Source organism: Melanostigma gelatinosum (genome assembly GCF_949748355.1).
Source record: "Melanostigma gelatinosum genome assembly, chromosome: 13".
NCBI classification, from domain to species: domain Eukaryota; kingdom Metazoa; phylum Chordata; class Actinopteri; order Perciformes; family Zoarcidae; genus Melanostigma; species Melanostigma gelatinosum.
In genome coordinates this window covers 869,523-883,714 of record NC_136646.1, presented here as the reverse complement: position 1 = coordinate 883,714, position 14,192 = coordinate 869,523, and positions in this window count along the sequence as shown.

Below are 14,192 nucleotides of genomic sequence, written 5' to 3'. Positions count from 1 at the left end.
CAAAAATCCCAACCCAAGTGGCACTTATCGTCCCGGGTGTCCCCAAAGCCTGTAGGGACACTTTATGCCATTCGGGCTTGGATTTGTGGGACATGCGGCCTACATGAGAGCCCCATCAAATGTAGTCGGAATGGCCCTTTTACAAAGACAAATACCCTTATAACTGGAAAAGTGTCATTCCAACTACATTTGATAGGGCTACCGTTTATGCCAAAAATCCCAACCCGGATGGCACTAATGGTCCCGGGGTTCCCCAAAGCCTGTAGGGACACTTTATGCCATTCAGGCTTGGATTTGAGGGACATGCAGCCTACATGAGAGCCCTATCATATGTAGTCGGGACGGCCCTTTTTCGTCACCATATATGGTGCAATTGGATCTAAATGTCCTACAGCCACCAGATTTGGTACACAGGGTCTGTGGCGTCATATGAACACACACACCAAGTTTGGTGGGGCTAGCCCCTCAAATTGTGAAATTTTGGTATCTCAGGCAAAGTGAGGCAATGTCATTGAATTTGCCCAAAAATCAAAGTCATCCGATTTGGTTGAAACTTTGCAGACCTGTTTGGCTCTTCCCACGTATGCCCCCTCATAAGTTTTAGCCTCCTAGCCCAGAGCCTACTTTAGATATTGTTTGGGAGGACTGGGAACAGAAGGGCCGATCGGGTTGGGATTTTTGGACTAAACGAGACCCCAGTCAATTGTAGGTGAAATGTCCCTTTCTGAGACATAAGGATAAGCTCCCAAATGGCACTAATTGTGGGACATGCGGCCTACATGAGAGCCCCATCAAATGTAGTCGGAACGGCCCTTTTACAAAGACAAATACCCTTATATCTGGAAAAGTGTCATTCCGACTACATTTGATGGGGCTCTCGTTTATGCCAAAAATCCCAACCCAATTGGCACTTATCGTCCCCGGTGTCCCCAAAGCCTGTAGGGAGACTTTATGCCATTCAGGCTTGGATTTGTGGGACATGCAGCCTACATGAGAGCCCTATCATATGTAGTCGGGACGGCCCTTTTACAAAGACAAATACCCTTATAACTGGAAAGGTGTCATTCCAACTACATTTGATGGGGCTCTCGTTTATGCCAAAAATCCCAACCCAAGTGGCACTTATCGTCCCGGGTGTCCCCAAAGCCTGTAGGGACACTTTATGCCATTCGGGCTTGGATTTGTGGGACATGCAGCCTACATGAGAGCCCCATCAAATGTAGTCGGAATGGCCCTTTTACAAAGACAAATACCCTTATAACTGGAAAAGTGTCATTCCAACTACATTTGATGGGGCTGCCGTTTATGCCAAAAATCCCAACCCGAATGGCACTAATGGTCCCGGGGTTCCCCAAAGCCTGTAGGGACACTTTATGCCATTCAGGCTTGGATTTGTGGGACATGCAGCCTACATGAGAGCCCTATCATATGTAGTTGGGACGGCCCTTTTACAAAGACAAATACCCTTATAACTGGAAAAGTGTCATTCCAACTACATTTGATGGGGCTCTTGTTTATGCCAAAAATCCCAACCCAAGCGGCACTTATCGTCCCGGGTGTCCCCAAAGCCTGTAGGGACACTTTATGCCATTCGGGCTTGGATTTGTGGGACATGCGGCCTACATGAGAGCCCCATCAAATGTAGTCGGAATGGCCCTTTTACAAAGACAAATACCCTTATAACTGGAAAAGTGTCATTCCAACTACATTTGATGGGGCTCTCGTTTATGCCAAAAATCCCAACCCGAATGGCACTAATGGTCCCGGGGTTCCCCAAAGCCTGTAGGGACACTTTATGCCATTCAGGCTTGGATTTGTGGGACATGCGGCCTACATGAGAGCCCCATCAAATGTAGTCGGAATGGCCCTTTTACAAAGACAAATACCCTTATAACTGGAAAAGTGTCATTCCAACTACATTTGATAGGGCTACCGTTTATGCCAAAAATCCCAACCCGAATGGCACTAATGGTCCCGGGGTTCCCCAAAGCCTGTAGGGACACTTTATGCCATTCAGGCTTGGATTTGAGGGACATGCAGCCTACATGAGAGCCCTATCATATGTAGTCGGGACGGCCCTTTTTCGTCACCATATATGGTGCAATTGGATCTAAATGTCCTACAGCCACCAGATTTGGTACACAGGGTCTGTGGCTTCATATGAACACACACACCAAGTTTGGTGGGGCTAGCCCCTCAAATTGTGAAATTTTGGTATCTCAGGCAAAGTGAGGCAATGTCATTGAATTTGCCCAAAAATCAAAGTCATCCGATTTGGTTGAAACTTTGCAGACCTGTTTGGCTCTTCCCACGTATGCCCCCTCATAAGTTTTAGCCTCCTAGCCCAGAGCCTACTTTAGATATTGTTTGGGAGGACTGGGAACAGAAGGGCCGATCGGGTTGGGATTTTTGGACTAAACGAGACCCCAGTCAATTGTAGGTGAAATGTCCCTTTCTGAGACATAAGGATAAGCTCCCAAATGGCACTAATTGTGGGACATGCGGCCTACATGAGAGCCCCATCAAATGTAGTCGGAACGGCCCTTTTACAAAGACAAATACCCTTATATCTGGAAAAGTGTCATTCCGACTACATTTGATGGGGCTCTCGTTTATGCCAAAAATCCCAACCCGATTGGCAGTTATCGTCCCGGGTGTCCCCAAAGCCTGTAGGGACACTTTATGCCATTCAGGCTTGGATTTGTGGGACATGCAGCCTACATGAGAGCCCTATCATATGTAGTCGGGACGGCCCTTTTACAAAGACAAATACCCTTATAACTGGAAAGGTGTCATTCCAACTACATTTGATGGGGCTCTCGTTTATGCCAAAAATCCCAACCCAAGTGGCACTTATCGTCCCGGGTGTCCCCAAAGCCTGTAGGGACACTTTATGCCATTCGGGCTTGGATTTGTGGGACATGCGGCCTACATGAGAGCCCCATCAAATGTAGTCGGAATGGCCCTTTTACAAAGACAAATACCCTTATAACTGGAAAAGTGTCATTCCAACTACATTTGATGGGGCTGCCGTTTATGCCAAAAATCCCAACCCGAATGGCACTAATGGTCCCGGGGTTCCCCAAAGCCTGTAGGGACACTTTATGCCATTCAGGCTTGGATTTGTGGGACATGCAGCCTACATGAGAGCCCTATCATATGTAGTCGGGACGGCCCTTTTACAAAGACAAATACCCTTATAACTGGAAAAGTGTCATTCCAACTACATTTGATGGGGCTCTTGTTTATGCCAAAAATCCCAACCCAAGCGGCACTTATCGTCCCGGGTGTCCCCAAAGCCTGTAGGGACACTTTATGCCATTCGGGCTTGGATTTGTGGGACATGCGGCCTACATGAGAGCCCCATCAAATGTAGTCGGAATGGCCCTTTTACAAAGACAAATACCCTTATAACTGGAAAAGTGTCATTCCAACTACATTTGATGGGGCTCTAGTTTATGCCAAAAATCCCAACCCGAATGGCACTAATGGTCCCGGGGTTCCCCAAAGCCTGTAGGGACACTTTATGCCATTCAGGCTTGGATTTGTGGGACATGCAGCCTACATGAGAGCCCTATCATATGTAGTCGGGACGGCCCTTTTTCGTCACCATATATGGTGCAATTGGATCTAAATGGGCTACAGCCACCAGATTTGGTACATAGGGTCTGTGGCTTCATATGAACACACACACCAAGTTTGGTGGGGCTAGCCCCTCAAATTGTGAAATGTTGGTGTCTCAGGCAAAGTGAGGCAATGTCATTGAATTTGCCCAAAAATTAAAGTCATCCGATTTACTTGAAAATTTGCACACCTGTTTGGCTGTTCCCAGGTATGCCCCCTCATAAGTGTCAACCTCCTAGCCCAGAGCCTACTCTAGATATTGTTTGGGACGTCTGGGAACAGAAGGGCCGATCGGGTTGGGATTTTTGGACTAAACGAGACCCCAGTCAAATGTAGGTGGAACGTCCCTTTCTGAGTTCTAAGGATAAGCTCCCAAATGGCACTAATTGTGGGACATGCGGCCTACATGAGAGCCCCATCAAATGTAGTCGGAACGGCCCTTTTACAAAGACAAATACCCTTATAACTGGAAAAGTGTCATTCTGACTACATTTGATGGGGCTCTCGTTTAGTCCAAAAATCCCAACCCAAGTGGCACTTATCGTCCCGGGTGTCCCCAAAGCCTGTAGGGACACTTTATGCCATTCGGGCTTGGATTTGTGGGACATGCGGCCTACATGAGAGCCCCATCAAATGTAGTCGGAATGGCCCTTTTACAAAGACAAATACCCTTATAACTGGAAAAGTGTCATTCCAACTACATTTGATGGGGCTCTCGTTTATGCCAAAAATCCCAACCCGAATGGCACTAATGGTCCCGGGGTTCCCCAAAGCCTGTAGGGACACTTTATGCCATTCAGGCTTGGATTTGTGGGACATGCAGCCTACATGAGAGCCCTATCATATGTAGTCGGGACGGCCCTTTTACAAAGACAAATACCCTTATAACTGGAAAAGTGTCATTCCAACTACATTTGATGGGGCTCTCGTTTATGCCAAAAATCCCAACCCAAGTGGCACTTATCGTCCCGGGTGTCCCCAAAGCCTGTAGGGACACTTTATGCCATTCGGGCTTGGATTTGTGGGACATGCGGCCTACATGAGAGCCCCATCAAATGTAGTCGGAATGGCCCTTTTACAAAGACAAATACCCTTATAACTGGAAAAGTGTCATTCCAACTACATTTGATAGGGCTACCGTTTATGCCAAAAATCCCAACCCGAATGGCACTAATGGTCCCGGGGTTCCCCAAAGCCTGTAGGGACACTTTATGCCATTCAGGCTTGGATTTGAGGGACATGCAGCCTACATGAGAGCCCTATCATATGTAGTCGGGACGGCCCTTTTTCGTCACCATATATGGTGCAATTGGATCTAAATGTCCTACAGCCACCAGATTTGGTACACATGGTCTGTGGCTTCATATGAACACACACACCAAGTTTGGTGGGGCTAGCCCCTCAAATTGTGAAATTTTGGTATCTCAGGCAAAGTGAGGCAATGTCATTGAATTTGCCCAAAAATCAAAGTCATCCGATTTGGTTGAAACTTTGCAGACCTGTTTGGCTCTTCCCACGTATGCCCCCTCATAAGTTGTAGCCTCCTAGCCCAGAGCCTACTTTAGATATTGTTTGGGAGGACTGGGAACAGAAGGGCCGATCGGGTTGGGATTTTTGGACTAAACGAGACCCCAGTCAATTGTAGGTGAAATGTCCCTTTCTGAGACATAAGGATAAGCTCCCAAATGACACTAATTGTGGGACATGCGGCCTACATGAGAGCCCCATCAAATGTAGTCGGAACGGCCCTTTTACAAAGACAAATACCCTTATATCTGGAAAAGTGTCATTCCGACTACATTTGATGGGGCTCTCGTTTATGCCAAAAATCCCAACCCAATTGGCACATATCGTCCCGGGTGTCCCCAAAGCCTGTAGGGACACTTTATGCCATTCAGGCTTGGATTTGTGGGACATGCAGCCTACATGAGAGCCCTATCATATGTAGTCGGGACGGCCCTTTTACAAAGACAAATACCCTTATAACTGGAAAGGTGTCATTCCAACTACATTTGATGGGGCTCTCGTTTATGCCAAAAATCCCAACCCAAGTGGCACTTATCGTCCCGGGTGTCCCCAAAGCCTGTAGGGACACTTTATGCCATTCGGGCTTGGATTTGTGGGACATGCGGCCTACATGAGAGCCCCATCAAATGTAGTCGGAATGGCCCTTTTACAAAGACAAATACCCTTATAACTGGAAAAGTGTCATTCCAACTACATTTGATGGGGCTGCCGTTTATGCCAAAAATCCCAACCCGAATGGCACTAATGGTCCCGGGGTTCCCCAAAGCCTGTAGGGACACTTTATGCCATTCAGGCTTGGATTTGTGGGACATGCAGCCTACATGAGAGCCCTATCATATGTAGTCGGGACGGCCCTTTTACAAAGACAAATACCCTTATAACTGGAAAAGTGTCATTCCAACTACATTTGATGGGGCTCTTGTTTATGCCAAAAATCCCAACCCAAGCGCCACTTATCGTCCCGGGTGTCCCCAAAGCCTGTAGGGACACTTTATGCCATTCGGGCTTGGATTTGTGGGACATGCGGCCTACATGAGAGCCCCATCAAATGTAGTCGGAATGGCCCTTTTACAAAGACAAATACCCTTATAACTGGAAAAGTGTCATTCCAACTACATTTGATGGGGCTCTCGTTTATGCCAAAAATCCCAACCCGAATGGCACTAATGGTCCCGGGGTTCCCCAAAGCCTGTAGGGACACTTTATGCCATTCAGGCTTGGATTTGTGGGACATGCAGCCTACATGAGAGCCCTATCATATGTAGTCGGGACGGCCCTTTTTCGTCACCATATATGGTGCAATTGGATCTAAATGGGCTACAGCCACCAGATTTGGTACATAGGGTCTGTGGCTTCATATGAACACACACACCAAGTTTGGTGGGGCTAGCCCCTCAAATTGTGAAATGTTGGTGTCTCAGGCAAAGTGAGGCAATGTCATTGAATTTGCCCAAAAATTAAAGTCATCCGATTTACTTGAAAGTTTGCACACCTGTTTGGCTGTTCCCAGGTATGCCCCCTCATAAGTGTCAACCTCCTAGCCCAGAGCCTACTCTAGATATTGTTTGGGACGTCTGGGAACAGAAGGGCCGATCGGGTTGGGATTTTTGGACTAAACGAGACCCCAGTCAAATGTAGGTGGAACGTCCCTTTCTGAGTTCTAAGGATAAGCTCCCAAATGGCACTAATTGTGGGACATGCGGCCTACATGAGAGCCCCATCAAATGTAGTCGGAATGGCCCTTTTACAAAGACAAATACCCTTATAACTGGAAAAGTGTCATTCCAACTACATTTGATAGGGCTGCCGTTTATGCCAAAAATCCCAACCCGAATGGCACTAATGGTCCCGGGGTTCGCCAAAGCCTGTAGGGACACTTTATGCCATTCAGGCTTGGATTTGTGGGACATGCAGCCTACATGAGAGCCCTATCATATGTAGTCGGGACGGCCCTTTTACAAAGACAAATACCCTTATAACTGGAAAAGTGTCATTCCAACTACATTTGATGGGGCTCACGTTTATGCCAAAAATCCCAACCCAAGTGGCACTTACCGTCCCGGGTGTCCCGAAAGCCTGTAGGGACACTTTATGCCATTCGGGCTTGGATTTGTGGGACATGCAGCCTACATGAGAGCCCTATCATATGTAGTCGGGACGGCCCTTTTTCGTCACCATATATGGTGCAATTAGATCTAAATGTGCTACAGCCACCAGATTTGGTACACAGGGTCTGTGGCTTCATATGAACACACACACCAAGTTTGGTGGGGCTAGCCCCTCAAATTGTGAAATTTTGGTATCTCAGGCAAAGTGAGGCAATGTCATTGAATTTGCCCAAAAATCAAAGTCATCCGATTTGGTTGAAACTTTGCACACCTGTTTGGCTGTTCCCACGTATGCCCCCTCATACGTTTCAGCCTCCTAGCCCAGAGCCTACTCTAGATATTGTTTGGGAGGACTGGGAACAGAAGGGCCGATCGGGTTGGGATTTTTGGACTAAACGAGACCCCAGTAAATTGTAGGTGAAATGTCCCTTTCTGAGACATAAGGATAAGCTCCCAAATGGCACTAATTGTGGGACATGCGGCCTACATGAGAGCCCCATCAAATGTAGTCGGAACGGCCCTTTTACAAAGACAAATACCCTTATAACTGGAAAAGTGTCATTCCGACTACATTTGATGGGGCTCTCGTTTATGCCAAAAATCCCAACCCGAATGGCACTGATGGTCCCGGGTGTCCCCAAAGCCTGTAGGGACACTTTATGCCATTCGGGCTTGGATTTGTGGGCCATTTGGCCTACAAAGGGACATTACGGGAAATGTCCCCAGAATGGCAGAATAGGCCCCATGTCACCGGGGACACAAAGGGATATATGGGGGGCCGAATGGGTCAAATTGGGCCATTTGGGGGGACGAATCGGACCGAAAGGGACATTCGAGGGCCACCTCCGCAGACTTCAGGATTGACATTTTAAACTGTCATATCTCTTCAACCGTTCAATATCTCGCCCTCAAACGTAGATATCTTGGATCAGCGTTAAATTGTACCGGAACAATATTTCTGGGACAAAAGTTGCCATTCGGGCAGTATGGTGTTGGATGACATGAAATGCACTTGTGCAATTTGATCTAAATGTTCTACAGCCACTACATTTGGTAGACAGTGTCTGGGGCTTCATATGAACACACACACCAAGTTTGGTGGGGCTAGCCCCTCAAATTATGAAATGTTGGTGTCTCAGGCAAAGTGAGGCAATGTCATTGAATTTGCCCAAAAATTAAAGTCATCCGATTTACTTGAAAGTTTGCACACCTGTTTGGCTGTTCCCAGGTATGCCCCCTCATAAGTGTCAACCTCCTAGCCCAGAGCCTACTCTAGATATTGTTTGGGACGTCTGGGAACAGAAGGGCCGATCGGGTTGGGATTTTTGGACTAAACGAGACCCCAGTCAAATGTAGGTGAAATGTCCCTTTCTGAGTCATAAGGATGATATGGCCTTCAAGAGTCTTTTCTCTGAAAATGTACAATTTAATTCAAAGTAGAGATTTGATTCCTTTTCCCCTTTAAAGATGGGCTTGTGAATATGAATTCCCCCAAATTTAGCTGTCATAGCTGCAAGATAAGGTCCCCAAACACAAAGGTCAAAATTGAGGCATATGACCTCATCTTTCGGCCTGTTTTGGCAAGTGAGAAACGGGCCATTAAATCGTAGTAAAAGGTTGGAACTGCCTGATTTTTGCATAAATCAGTCGCGTGTGATAAGGTGATGCAGGATCTAAAGCGAGATATCTGTAGACCCTTGGGAAAGCTAACTTCCGGTAGCAGCATGCTAACGACTTGAATCTAATTGCACCTTGAAGAGGGTCCACTTGTGTCCATCATATGTCAATTCTGGAATGATAAGCCAGTTACAAGTGTTTTTATTGCACCCAACAGAAACAGCAACATGTACACATCATTAAGAGTCTTTTAATTCATTAAAAATACTTTAAAGCAAGATAGAGGAATACATTGTTTTTGTAACTTAAGAGAGGGTCGTGTAGGTTAAATGATCCAAATCTAGAGGTCGTAGCTGCAAGGTAAGGTTCCCAAAAACAGCCCCAAAGGTCAAAATTGAGGCATATGACCTCATCTTTCGGCCTGTTTTGGCAAGTGAGAAACGGGCCATTAAATCGTAGTGAAAGGTTGGAACTGCCTGATTTTTGCATAGGTCAGTCGCCTGTGATACGGTGATGCAGGATCTAAAGCGAGATATCTGTAGACCCTTGGGAAAGCTAACTTCCGGTAGCAGCATGCTAACGACTTGAATCCAATTGAACCTTGAAGGGGGTCCTGTTTTGTCCATCATATGTGAATTTCATCAAAGAAGCCCATTTACAAGTGTTTGAAAATTGACCAATATTAAAAAGTGGTCAAAATCCAGATTTTACCAGTCTTTTCTCAAAATTTTTATACTTTAAAAAGGGGTAGGGTTTTAAATCCTTTTCTGCTTCAAAGAGGGGCTCGTCACCATTACACACCTATAATCTGGGCCTCATAGCTGCAAGTTAAGGTCCCCAAAAACACCCACAAAGGGCTTAATTGGGCTTAATTGGGGCCTTATTCGCTTATTTTTTGCCATATGCAAGAATGGCCATAACTTCTCAAATATGGGTCCTAGAACCCCCAGATTGTGCACACACATTGTGGACAAGGCCTACAATAAGACCACGTGAAAAAAAATCCCTCTAGATGATCTAGAACTGATTTTTGCCTGTATCAAACTCAGACTTCAGCATGGGGTACACGTCCATAAGCTGTACACCCTGTCGTACTCTTGATGAGATCAGACCAATTTTTACTTCTGAATATGTCAGAGCCCTGCTTTTTTAATATGTTGTAGACAGGCCCCAATGAGGCACATTCAAGTTGGATGGGACTCCCTAGCACTTAGCATGCCTGCGCGGGAAGAGGGGCAGTTGGCCTACATTTGAATGGGGCATTTTGAAGGATAAAATGAATGGAAAGTGATTACCCAAACGGCCCATCCTTCAACTTGTCATAACTTCTCACAACATGGTTGAATTTGATGGGAGATTGCATGACAACATTCCCCTTGATGACATGAATGTGAAAATGGTGCAATATAACCTGCAGACCCTCTGGAAAGCTAACTTCTGTTAGCAACGTGCTAATGCTACAAAACCAATCAATCCCAGTAGAGTGTTCAATTTTGTCCAAGAATTGTCAATTACATGTCAAAAATGTCATTTATTTGTGTTTTTAGGGGCCGGAAAAAATCTCCCGCCGACACCAAAGAGTGAAAACTGACCTTTGTTCTCAATCCGAAATGGCCCATTTTCCAAAAAGGGACATTCCGACTACATTTGAATGGAAAGTATTGAATGTCATAACTTCTCAGAAAAGGGTTGGAACTGTGTTGTAATTGAACGAGACACTCCCCTTGATGACTTGAATGAGCACATGGAGCAGCAAATCTGCAGATCCTCTGGAAAGCTATCTCCTGTTGGCGGCATGCTAATGACTGTACACATCATTAAGAGTCTTTTAATTCATTAAAAATACTTTAAAGCAAGATAGAGCAATACATTGTTTTCGTGAATTAAGAGAGGGTCGTGTAGGTTAAATGATCCAAATCTAGAGGTCGTAGCTGCAAGTTCAGGTTCCCAAAAACAGCCCCAAAGGTCAAAATTGAGGCATATGACCTCATCTTTCGGCCTGTTTTGGCAAGTGAGAAACGGGCCATTAAATCGCAGTGAAAGGTTGGAAGTGCCTGATTTTTGCATAAATCAGTCGCCTGTGATAAGCTGATGCAGGATCTAAAGCGAGATATCTGTAGACCCTTGGGAAAGCTAACTTCCGGTAGCAGCATGCTAACGACTTGAATCCAATTTCACCTTGAAGAGGGTCCTCTTATGTCCATCATATGGCAATTATGGAATGATAAGCCAGTTACAAGTGTTTTTATTGCACCCAACAGAAACAGCAACATGTACACATCATTAAGAGTCTTTTAATTCATTAAAAATACTTTAAAGCAAGATAGAGGAATACATTGTTTTTTTAAATTAAGAGAGGGTCGTGTAGGTTAAATGATCTAAATCTAGAGGTCGTAGGTCCAAGTTAAGGTGCCCAAAAACAGGATCAGGGGCCGAAATTGGTGCAATTTGTGCAATGTGTAAACATTGACCATAATTCGGGTAAAGAAGGTTGAAACTGTCTGGATTTTGCACCACACACTCCCTCCGATGACCCGAGTCAGCATGCCAAAGGAGAAGTCTGTAGCCCTTTGGGAAGTTTTTTGGTTTTTTTCAGGAACATTCCGACATGTTTGTGGCATCATATGGTGATACGTGATCCGTTTCCATGTTTTCCAAGGCTTTGGACCCGAAAGGCAGAAAACGCCCCATTTGGCCATGCCCCGCCCATTTGGAAGCTTGACCGGTCCATTCCCCATCCATTTCCATGGTTTCCACCCGAAAGGCACAAATCGCCCCATTTGGCCATGCCCCGCCCATTTCCATGTTTGGCAGCTTGACCGGTCCATTCCCCATCCATTTCCATGGTTTCCACCCGAAAGGCACAAATCGCCCCATTTGGCCATGCCCCGCCCATTTCCATGTTTGGGACCTTGACCGGTCCATTCCCCATCCATTTCCATGGTTTCCACCCGAAAGGCACAAATCGCCCCATTTGGCCATGCCCCGCCCATTACCATGTTTGGGAGCCTGACCGGTCCATTCCCCATCCATTTCCATGGTTTCCACCCGAAAGGCACAAATCGCCCCATTTGGCCATGCCCCGCCCATTACCATGTTTGGGAGCCTGACCGGTCCATCCCCCATCCATTTCCATGGTTTGGGATCTTGACCGGTCCATTCCCCCTCCATTTCCATGGTTTCCACCCGAAAGGCCCAAAACACCCCTTTGGGCCTGGCCCCTCCCACTTTTTCAGCCACTGGTCAAGGGCGCCCTCTATAGGATTTGACCACTGCCTACACATGCTGCCCTCAACGGCCCAAGTGTTCCCAAAAGTTTGCATGGGATGTAGGCCGTTCGTCCGGCACATTGTCACCGTCCAGACAAAGTGCCGGCGGCCCACTAAGCCCCATGTTAAATTTTGCCATAAAGCCCAAATTCCCTTGCCGTCTCCGGGATCATACCAGACTCCTTCTCTGGCCACTCCTTCCGCATAGGAGACGCCACCACCGCATTGAGCAGAGGAGTCCCAGACCACCTCATCAAAGCCCTGGGCCGCTGGTCCTCCCACGCCTACCAACTCTACACTCGCCACAGCTCCAACGACCTGCACAACGGGCATGCAGCTCTGCTTCCTTAGGCGGGCTTCTTGGGGGTCTGCAAGGCCCGGGAGCCGCAGTGGACCCTCAACCTAGCCTTTCCCCAAACCGCTTCATCCAGGCTAACCTCCACCAACTATCCCTAACTCTCCAAACAACCGACTAAGGCTCGCCCGGCCGAGGTGGGGCCTAAGCTAGTGAATAACCAATAAATTGAATACAATACAGGACTGATTGTAAAAAGTTACAACGTTGCCTACCATTCATATGCAGATGATATCCAACTCCATCTGTCATTCAAACCCTCATGGACTGTGTCAATACCATCAGAGACTGGATGGCGGAAAACTGCTGACAGCTTAACGACAATAAGACGGAGGTTCTAGTTATTGCACCGGATGAGTTTGTCCCTGTGATCAGGCAGAGTATTGGTCCACTCTCCTCTGCTGCCCATTGCAACCTGCGCAATCTAGGGATTTTCTTTGCTCGATCCATGTCGTTTGACCCCCAGCTGTCCAGATCATGTTTTTTCCACCTAAGAAATATCAGTAAACTAAGATCTGTAGTTTCAACACCTGAACTAGAGATGATCATACACACATTCATCTCTTCACGCATTGACTACTGTAACACACTTTTCACATCACTCAGTGTATCTGCTCTTAACCGCTTGCAGGTCATCCAAAACGCTGCCGCCAGATTACTCACCAGGACAAATCGACGGTCTCACATCACCCCCGTACTCCAATCTCTCCACTGGCTCCCTGTAGCATTTAGGATACACTCCAAAATTCTCACCCTCACTTACAAAGCACTACACGGTCAGACATATGTGACTGAACAACTTCACCCATATTCACCCGCCCGCACTCTCAGGTCAAACGTCTTCTGTCTGTCCCACGCACACGATTTAAGACCCGTGGTGACCGAGCTTTTGAGGCAGTAGCACCGAGGCTATGGAATGCTCTGCCTGCACCTCTACGCCTCACAGTTTCTGTGTGAACGTTTTTAGAAACAAGCTCAAAATGCACCTTTTTAAACTGCCGTTTGGGTAAAACCCGTGTGCTAGACCTGCTTTTAAACTATGTTATCATTTTTTATTTTTTATGTGTGTATGTAAATTATTGGCCCTATGGTCACATTGTCTTTTTATGCTTGTAATTTCTGCTCTGTTAAAGCAGTTTTGTGACTTTTGTCTGTGAGAAGCGCTCAACAAATAAATTGTACTTACTTACTTACTTACTTATTTACATACAAAGCCTTTCATAACCTCGCCCTTCATACCTTTAGATCTCCTGCAATGACACCTTCCCAACCGAAACCTCAGATCCGCCGATGCCAACCTCCTTATCCCCCCCCCTACTCTGTCCAAGCATCAGACCTGGGGGAACAGAGCCTTCTACATCGCTGCACCCTCCCTCTGGAACTCCCTCCCCCAGCCCCTCAGACATCCTCAGTCACTTAAAAGTCACCTATTTAAATCTGCTTTTAAGCTGTAAAGTTAGTTATATATGTCTTTGTGCTGTTCCTTTCTGTTATGTGATTTATTTTGTTTATATTGTAATTGCTTCTATTGTTTCTGTTTTTACCATGTAAAGGATCTTTGAGTACCTTTTAAAGCACTATACAAATAAAATGTATTGTTATTGTTATTATGATTAGATGTCGACAAATCCCTCTCACTATAAGACCTATAAGAGAGTTTTCAATCAAAAAAGGCCAAAATAATCAGAATCA